This window comes from Oncorhynchus keta, unplaced genomic scaffold, assembly GCF_023373465.1.
Source record: "Oncorhynchus keta strain PuntledgeMale-10-30-2019 unplaced genomic scaffold, Oket_V2 Un_contig_26480_pilon_pilon, whole genome shotgun sequence".
In the NCBI taxonomy this organism is placed as follows: Eukaryota; Metazoa; Chordata; class Actinopteri; order Salmoniformes; family Salmonidae; genus Oncorhynchus; species Oncorhynchus keta.
Window position 1 is genome coordinate 1 of NW_026284992.1, and position 9,844 is coordinate 9,844.

The following is a 9,844-nucleotide window of genomic DNA, read 5'->3' on the forward strand; positions in this document are numbered from 1 at the left end:
GTAACCAGATGGTCGTTAGTTCAACCCTACGGCAGTAACCAGATGGTTGTTAGTTCAACCCCTACGGCAGTAACCAGATGGTTGTTAGTCCAACGTTCTGGCAGTAACCAAATGGTTGTTAGTTCAGCGTTCTGGCAGTAACCAGATGGTCGTTAGTTCAACCCTACGGCAGTAACCAGATGGTTGTTAGTTCAACGTTCTGGCAGTAACCAGATGGTCGTTAGTTCAACCTACGGCAGTAACCAGATGGTTGTTAGTTCAGCGTTCTGGCAGTAACCAGATGGTCGTTAGTTCAACCCTACGGCAGTAACCAGACAGTTGTTAGTCCGACCCTACGGCAGTAACCAGATGGTCGTTAGTCCGACCCTACGGCAGTAACCAGATGGTTGTTAGTTCAACGTTCTGGCAGTAACCAGATGGTTGTTAGTTCAACGTTCTGGCAGTAACCAGATGGTTGTTAGTTCAACCCTACGGCAGTAACCAGATGGTTGTTAGTTCAACCCTACGGCAGTAACCAGATGGTTGTTAGTTCAACCCTACGGCAGTAACCAGATGGTTGTTAGTCCAACCCTACGGCAGTAACCAGATGGTTGTTAGTTCAACCCTACGGCAGTAACCAGATGGTTGTTAGTTCAACCCTACGGCAGTAACCAGATGGTTGTTAGTCCAACCCTACGGCAGTAACCAGACGGTTGTTAGTTCAACCCTACGGCAGTAACCAGATGGTTGTTAGTTCAACCCTACGGCAGTAACCAGACGGTTGTTAGTTCAACCCTACGGCAGTAACCAGACGGTTGTTAGTTCAACCCTACGGCAGTAACCAGACGGTTGTTAGTTCAACCCTACGGCAGTAACCAGACGGTTGTTAGTTCAACCCTACGGCAGTAACCAGACGGTTGTTAGTTCAACCCTACGGCAGTAACCAGACGGTTGTTAGTTCAACCCTACGGCAGTAACCAGACGGTTGTTAGTTCAACCCTACGGCAGTAACCAGACGGTAGTTAGTTCAACTCTATGGCAGTAACCAGACGGTTGTTAGTTCAACCCTACGGCAGTAACCAGACGGTAGTTAGTTCAACTCTATGGCAGTAACCAGACGGTTGTTAGTTCAACCCTACGGCAGTAACCAGACGGTTGTTAGTTCAACCCTACGGCAGTAACCAGATGGTTGTTAGTTCAACCCTACGGCAGTAACCAGACGGTTGTTAGTTCAACCCTACGGCAGTAACCAGACGGTTGTTAGTTCAACCCTACGGCAGTAACCAGACGGTTGTTAGTCCAACCCTACGGCAGTAACCAGACGGTTGTTAGTTCAACCCTACGGCAGTAACCAGACGGTTGTTAGTTCAACCCTACGGCAGTAACCAGACGGTTGTTAGTTCAACCCTACGGCAGTAACCAGACGGTTGTTATTTTAAACAGATGGTTGTTTGTTTTCCATCTTAACTCTAACAGACCGGTGTGTGAGGTTGAAATATCCAGTTTGAACAGGTCACAGAGCGAAGGGTTCCTGGTGGCACCAGGGGGTGTGTAGATCGGCAATCTCCTAGACCTGGTTGTGGGTTCGAAACCCCCCAGTTTCTGGGGCCTGGAGCATATCCGAGTAGTTCTGTCTTCAGGTCTAGGCTTTAGGACGTGGTAACTGAGTAGTTCTGTCTTCAGGTCTAGGCTTTAGGACGTGGTAACTGAGTAGTTCTGTCTTCAGGTCTAGGCTTTAGGACGTGGTAACTGAGTAGTTCTGTCTTCAGGTCTAGGCTTTAGGACGTGGTAACTGAGTAGTTCATTCATCCTTCAGATCTAGGCTTTAGGACGTGGTAACTGAGTAGTTCTGTCTTCAGGTCTAGGCTTTAGGACGTGGTAACTGAGTAGTTCTGTCTTCAGGTCTAGGCTTTAGGACGTGGTAACTGAGTAGTTCTGTCTTCAGGTCTAGGCTTTAGGACGTGGTAACTGAGTAGTTCTGTCTTCAGGTCTAGGCTTTAGGACGTGGTAACTGAGTAGTTCTGTCTTCAGGTCTAGGCTTTAGGACGTGGTAACTGAGTAGTTCTGTCTTCAGGTCTAGGCTTTAGGACGTGGTAACTGAGTAGTTCATTCATCCTTCAGGTCTAGGCTTTAGGACGTGGTAACTGAGTAGTTCATTCATCCTTCAGATCTAGGCTTTAGGACGTGGTAACTGAGTAGTTCTGTCTTCAGATCTAGGCTTTAGGACGTGGTAACTGAGTAGTTCTGTCTTCAGGTCTAGGCTTTAGGACGTGGTAACTGAGTAGTTCATTCATCCTTCAGATCTAGGCTTTAGGATGTGGTAACTGAGTAGTTCTGTCTTCAGGTCTAGGCTTTAGGATGTGGTAACTGAGTAGTTCATTCATCCTTCAGATCTAGGCTTTAGGACGTGGTAACTGAGTAGTTCTGTCTTCAGGTCTAGGCTTTAGGACGTGGTAACTGAGTAGTTCTGTCTTCAGGTCTAGGCTTTAGGATGTGGTAACTGAGTAGTTCATTCATCCTTCAGGTCTAGGCTTTAGGACGTGGTAACTGAGTAGTTCTGTCTTCAGGTCTAGGCTTTAGGACGTGGTAACTGAGTAGTTCTGTCTTCAGGTCTAGGCTTTAGGATGTGGTAACTGAGTAGTTCTGTCTTCAGGTCTAGGCTTTAGGATGTGGTAACTGAGTAGTTCTGTCTTCAGGTCTAGGCTTTAGGACGTGGTAACTGAGTAGTTCTGTCTTCAGGTCTAGGCTTTAGGATGTGGTAACTGAGTAGTTCATTCATCCTTCAGGTCTAGGCTTTAGGACGTGGTAACTGAGTAGTTCTGTCTTCAGGTCTAGGCTTTAGGACGTGGTAACTGAGTAGTTCTGTCTTCAGGTCTAGGCTTTAGGACGTGGTAACTGAGTAGTTCTGTCTTCAGATCTAGGCTTTAGGACGTGGTAACTGAGTAGTTCATTCATCCTTCAGATCTAGGCTTTAGGACGTGGTAACTGAGTAGTTCTGTCTTCAGATCTAGGCTTTAGGACGTGGTAACTGAGTAGTTCATTCATCCTTCAGTTCTAGGCTTTAGGACGTGGTAACTGAGTAGTTCTGTCTTCAGATCTAGGCTTTAGGATGTGGTAACTGAGTAGTTCTGTCTTCAGGACGTGGTAACTGAGTAGTTCATTCATCCTTCAGTTCTAGGCTCATGCCTTGCAGAGGCATGTCGGTGCCAGCGTGGATTATATTTTGTTGACTGTCCGGTGCTCTTCAACTTGCCTTGATTGAATCCCAGCCTATGTGGACACTTTACTAAATGTCATGCTGCCGAGTATAAAATTATGTTTTTGTATATACAGTACCAGTCAAAAGTTTGGACACACCTCATTCCAGGTTGCAAGTTCAAATCCCCGAGCTGACAAGGTACAAATCTGCCCTTTCTGCCTCTGAACAAGGCAGTTAACCCACTGTTCCCAGGCCGTCATTGAAAAAAAAAAGAATTTGTTCTTAACTGACTTGCCTGGTTAAAAAAAAATCCCAGGGTTTTACTTTATTTTTTACTATTTTCTACATTGTAGAATAATATTGAAGACATCAAAACGGTGAAGTAACACATATGGAATCATGTAGTAACCAAAAAAGTGTTAAACAAATCAATTTATTTTATATTTGAGATTCTACAAAGAAGCCACCCTTTGCCTTGATGACAGCTTTGCACACTCTTGGCATTCTCTCAACCAGATTCATGATTCAAGTCACCTGGAATGCATTTCAATGAACAGGTGTACCTTGTTAAGTTAATTTCTTTCCTTAATGCGTTTGAGCCAATCAGTGGTGCTGTGACAAGGTAGGGGTGATATACAGAAGTTAGCCCTATTTGGTAAAATACCAAGTCCATATGTCAAGAACAGCTCAAATAAGCAAAGAGAAACAACTGTCCATCATTACTTTAAGACATGAAGGTCAGTCGATACGGAACATTTCAAGAACTTTTAAACTTTCTTCAAGTGCAGTCTTACAAACCATCAAGCGCTATTATGAAACTGGCTCTCATGAGGACCGCCACAGGAAAGGAAGACCCAGAGTTACTTCTGCTGCTAAGTTAGACTTACCAGCCTCAGAAATTGCAGCCCAAATAAATGCTTCACAGAGTTCAGAGGAGAGTGTGAATCAGGTCTTCATGGTCGAATTGCTGCAAAGAAAACACTACTAAAGGACAACAATAATAAGAAGAGACTGGCTTGGGCCAAGAACCACGAGCAATGGACATTAGACTGGGGTAAATCTGTCCTTTGGTCTGATGAGTCCAAATTTTAGATTTTTGTTTCCAACCGGTGTGTCTTTGTGAGATGCAGACGAGGTGAACGGATGATCTCTGCATGTGTGGTTCCCACCGTGAAGCAGGGAGGAGGAGGTGGTGTGATGGTGCTTTGCTGGAAACACTGTCTGATTTATTTAGAATTCAAGGCACACTTACCCAGCATGACTACCACAGCATTCTACAGCGATACGCCATCCCATCAGGTTTGCGCTTAGTGGGACTATCATTTGTTTTTCAACAGGACAATGACCCAACACAGCTTCAGGCTGTGTAAGGGCTATTTGACCGAGAAGGAGAGTGATGGAGTGCTGCATCAGATGACCTGGCCTCCACAATCAGCTGATCTCAACATAAATGAGATGGTTTGGGATGAGTTGGACTGCAGAGTGAAGGAAAAGCAGCCAACAAGTGCTCAGCATATGTGGGAACTCCTTCACGACAGTTGGAAAAGCATTCCAGATGAAGCTGGTTGAGAGAATGCCAAGAGTTTGCAAAGCTGTCATCAAGGCAGAGGGTGGCTAAATATAAAACAAGTTAATAAATAATCTCTTGGCAAACAAAGCAGTTACTATTTACAAGAAAACACTCAAATCATTTCAGGTAGATGTGTGTGTGAGTGTGAGAGAGAGGAGAGACTGCAGGGTGCCTCTTCTTTCTGTCCTCTTTCTCCCCTGGGCGTGTTCTCCTCCAGCTCCATCAGCCTGTCCTCTCTCCCCTGGGCGTGTTCTCCTCCAGCTCCATCAGCCTGTCCTCTCTCCCCTGGGCGTGTTCTCCTCCAGCTCCATCAGCCTGTCCTCTCTCCCCTGGGCGTGTTCTCCTCCAGCTCCATCAGCCTGTCCTCTCTCCCCTGGGCGTGTTCTGCTGCTACTCTCTGAGCTGTCTCTGAGGCTGTGATGTCTATGCGGGCGTATGTGGTGGAGCCCCCTACTGGACAGGAAGACCAACAACAACCACCAGTGACTACAACATCATGGTCCTCTACAAGAACATAACAACCAGTCTCCCGATCATCCTGCCTTCTCCCGAACTGTTTGTCTTGCACACTTTGCTTATAACAAACCTTAATCCACGACGGGTAGTGTGCGAGTGTACACTTTGGGAGAAGGGTGGTGTAATCGGGACACACAATAGAAATACACACAGCCAATGGCTTTGAGCAGGTTCTGTGTTTCCTAGTAGGAGATTATCACTGTACAAGAAGCCATATAACACCAAGGAGGAAGAGACTGTAGGCCACAGTGTGCTGTATGTTCCCAACAGTAGGTATTATAATCAACTTTAGGTTATAAACATGTGTTCCCAACAGTAGGTATTATAATCAACTTTAGGTTATAAACATGTGTTCCCAACAGTAGGTATTATAATCAACTTTAGGTTATAAACATGTCCTGTTCCCAACAGTAGGTATTATAATCAACTTTAGGTTATAAACATGTGTTCCCAACAGTAGGTATTATAATCAACTTTAGGTTATAAACATGTCCTGTTCCCAACAGTAGGTATTATAATCAACTTTAGGTTATAAACATGTCCTGTTCCCAACAGTAGGTATTATAATCAACTTTAGGTTATAAACATGTGTTCCCAACAGTAGGTATTATAATCAACTTTAGGTTATAAACATGTCCTGTTCCCAACAATAGGTATTATGGTCAACTTTAGGTTATAAACATGTGTTCTAACAGTAGGTATTATAATCAACTTTAGGTTATAAACATGTGTTCCCAACAGTAGGTATTATAATCAACTTTAGGTTATAAACATGTCCTGTTCCCAACAGTAGGTATTATAATGAACTTTAGGTTACAAACATGTCCTGTTCCCAACAGTAGGTATTATAATCAACTTTAGGTTATAAACATGTCCTGTTCCTAACAGTAGGTATTATAATCAACTTTAGGGTTATAAACATGTGTTCCCAAACAGTAGGTATTATAATCAACTTTAGGTTATAAACATGTCCTGTTCCCAACAGTAGGTATTATAATCAACTTTAGGTTATAAACATGTCCTGTTCCCAACAGTAGGTATTATAATCAACTTTAGGTTATAAACATGTCCTGTTCCCAACAGTAGGTATTATAATCAACTTTAGGTTATAAACATGTCCTGTTCCCAACAGTAGGTGTTATAAACATGTGTTCCCAACAGTAGGTATTATAATCAACCTTAGGTTATAAACATGTGTTCCCAATAGTAGGTATTATAATCAACTTTAGGTTATAAACATGTGTTCCCAATAGTAGGTATTATAATCAACTTTAGGTTATAAACATGTGTTCCCAACAGTAGGTATTATAATCAACTTTAGGTTATAAACATGTCCTGTTCCCAACAGTAGGTATTATAATCAACTTTAGGTTATAAACATGTCCTGTTCCCAACAGTAGGTGTTATAAACATGTGTTCCCAACAGTAGGTATTATAATCAACCTTAGGTTATAAACATGTGTTCCCAACAGTAGGTATTATAATCAACTTTAGGTTATAAACATGTGGTCCCAACAGTAGGTATTATAATCAACTTTAGGTTATAAACATGTGGTCCCAACAGTAGGTATTATAATCAACTTTAGGTTATAAACATGTGGTCCCAACAGTAGGTATTATAATCAACTTTAGGTTATAAACATGTCCTGTTCCCAACAGTAGGTATTATGATCAACTTTAGGTTATAAACATGTGGTCCCAACAGTAGGTATTATAATCAACTTTAGGTTATAAACATGTCCTGTTCCCAACAGTAGGTATTATGATCAACTTTAGGTTATAAACATGTCCTGTTCCCAACAGTAGGTATTATAATCAACTTTAGGTTATAAACATGTCTTCCCAACAGTAGGTATTATAATCAACTTTAGGTTATAAACATGTCCTGTTCCCAACAGTAGGTATTATAATCAACTTTAGGTTATAAACATGTGTTCCCAACAGTAGGTATTATAATCAACTTTAGGTTATAAACATGTGTTCCCAACAGTAGGTATTATAATCAACTTTAGGTTATAAACATGTGGTCCCAACAGTAGGTATTATAATCAACTTTAGGTTATAAACATGTCCTGTTCCCAACAGTAGGTATTATAATCAACTTTAGGTTATAAACATGTGTTCCCAACAGTAGGTATTATAATCAACTTTAGGTTATAAACATGTGTTCCCAACAGTAGGTATTATAATCAACTTTAGGTTATAAACATGTCCTGTTCCCAACAGTAGGTATTATGGTCAACTTTAGGTTATAAACATGTCCTGTTCCCAACAGTAGGTATTATGGTCAACTTTAGGTTATAAACATGTCCTGTTCCCAACAATAGGTATTATGATCAACTTTAGGTTATAAACATGTCCTGTTCCCAACAGTAGGTATTATAATCAACTTTAGGTTATAAACATGTCCTGTTCCCAACAGTAGGTATTATAATCAACTTTAGGTTATAAACATGTCCTGTTCCCAACAGTAGGTATTATAATCAACTTTAGGTTATAAACATGTGTTCCCAACAGTAGGTATTATAATCAACTTTAGGTTATAAACATGTGTTCCCAACAGTAGGTATTATAATCAACTTTAGGTTATAAACATGTGTTCCCAACAGTAGGTATTATAATCAACTTTAGGTTATAAACATGTCCTGTTCCCAACAGTAGGTATTATAATCAACTTTAGGTTATAAACATGTCTTCCCAACAGTAGGTATTATAATCAACTTTAGGTTATAAACATGTGTTCCCAACAGTAGGTATTATAATCAACTTTAGGTTATAAACATGTGGTCCCAACAGTAGGTATTATAATCAACTTTAGGTTATAAACATGTCCTGTTCCCAACAATAGGTATTATGGTCAACTTTAGGTTACAAACATGTCCTGTTCCCAACAGTAGGTATTATGGTCAACTTTAGGTTATAAACATGTCCTGTTCCCAACAATAGGTATTATGGTCAACTTTAGGTTATAAACATGTCCTGTTCCCAACAGTAGGTATTATAATCAACTTTAGGTTATAAACATGTCCTGTTCCCAACAGTAGGTATTATAATCAACTTTAGGTTATAAACATGTCCTGTTCCCAACAGTAGGTATTATGATCAACTTTAGGTTATAAACATGTGGTCCCAACAGTAGGTATTATAATCAACTTTAGGTTATAAACATGTGGTCCCAACAGTAGGTATTATAATCAACTTTAGGTTATAAACATGTGGTCCCAACAGTAGGTATTATAATCAACTTTAGGTTATAAACATGTCCTGTTCCCAACAGTAGGTATTATAATCAACTTTAGGTTATAAACATGTCCTGTTCAACCATTATAATGAATACCGTCAATGTAAATAAGAATTTGTTCTTAACTGACTTGAGTTAAATTAAGTAAATACATACATATAGGATCTCAGTGTGGTGGAGGAGTCATTGTGTTTGCTGATGGACACCAATTTCTTAACAATAAATCATAAATTACTGGGTTGCTGATGAAGGCAACGGACCTAACAATTAAGTATATCTATTTTTTAATCCACTTCCACTATCCTCTAAGAGTTGCTGAATCTCCTCTCCAGTCTGCTCCTCTATTCAGACACCTTGGATGGAGAGAGAGGTGACATCAGTGTTCCCTATCACTGGTGGCTGTCAGTAGATTATCCTCCCCAAAACTAGATTTTGGTCAAAGTGCCCCATCCCCCCCCAGCTCAACATGTCTCTGTCCAGCCCCATCCCATTCCCCCCCAGCTCAACATGTCCCTGTCCAGCCCCATCCCATTCCCCGCAGCTCAACATGTCCCTGTCCAGCCCCATCCCATTCCCGCAGCTCAACATGTCTCTGTCCAGCCCCATCCCATTCCCTCCAGCCCCATCCCATTCCCCGCAGCTCAACATGTCTCTGTCCAGCCCCATCCCATTCTCTCCAGCCCCATCCCATTCCCCCAGCTCAACATGTCCCTGTCCAGCCCCATCCCATTCCCCCAGCTCAACATGTCCCTGTCCAGCCCCATCCCATTCCCCCAGCTCAACATGTCCCTGTCCAGCCCCATCCATTCCCTCCAGCCCCATCCCATTCCCCCAGCTCAACATGTCTCTGTCCAGCCCCATCCCATTCCCCCAGCTCAACATGTCTCTGTCCAGCCCCATCCCATTCCCCCAGCTCAACATGTCCCTGTCCAGCCCCATCCCATTCCCCCCAGCTCAACATGTCCCTGTCCAGCCCCCATCCCATTCCCTCCAGCCCCATCCCATTCCCCCAGCTCAACATGTCTCTGTCCAGCCCCATCCCATTCCCCCAGCTCAACATGTCTCTGTCCAGCCCCATCCCATTCCCCCAGCTCAACATGTCCCTGTCCAGCCCCATCCCATTCCCCAGCTCAACATGTCCTGTCCAGCCCCATCCCATTCCCCAGCTCAACATGTCTCTGTCCAGCCCCATCCCATCCCCCAGCTCAACATGTCCCTGTCCAGCCCCATCCCATTCCCCGCAGCTCAACATGTCCCTGTCCAGCCCCATCCCATTCCCCCAGCTCAACATGTCCCTGTCCAGCCCCATCCCATTCCCCCAGCTCAACATGTCTCTGTC

At 42.8% G+C, this 9,844-nt stretch overlaps 2 long non-coding RNA genes across 33 annotated transcripts; both read left to right on the forward strand.

Annotated features, from left to right (window-relative positions):
* The first annotated feature begins 1,395 nt into the window (after positions 1–1,395).
* On the forward strand, positions 1,396–3,108 carry LOC127922629 (uncharacterized). 15 transcript variants are annotated; one of them, XR_008111777.1, is made up of 7 exons: positions 1,396–1,705; positions 1,796–2,010; positions 2,101–2,233; positions 2,414–2,503; positions 2,547–2,675; positions 2,719–2,765; positions 3,075–3,101. It is a non-coding gene; the product is annotated as an uncharacterized LOC127922629 (long non-coding RNA). The 15 variants fall into 15 exon arrangements; XR_008111768.1 differs by lacking the exon at positions 3,075–3,101 and adding an exon at positions 2,895–3,052 and having other exon boundaries at positions 2,633–2,675; XR_008111776.1 differs by having other exon boundaries at positions 2,324–2,503; positions 2,590–2,765; positions 3,075–3,108.
* Positions 3,109–5,382: 2,274 nt separating this feature from the next.
* LOC127922630 (uncharacterized) lies at positions 5,383–8,951 on the forward strand. Of its 18 annotated transcripts, XR_008111787.1 has the most exons (7): positions 5,383–5,822; positions 6,204–6,350; positions 6,521–6,664; positions 7,117–7,444; positions 7,592–7,784; positions 8,260–8,357; positions 8,496–8,951. It is a non-coding gene; the product is annotated as an uncharacterized LOC127922630 (long non-coding RNA). The 18 variants fall into 18 exon arrangements; XR_008111795.1 differs by lacking the exon at positions 8,260–8,357; XR_008111790.1 differs by lacking the exon at positions 8,496–8,951 and having other exon boundaries at positions 8,309–8,390.
* The last annotated feature ends 893 nt before the right edge of the window (positions 8,952–9,844 follow it).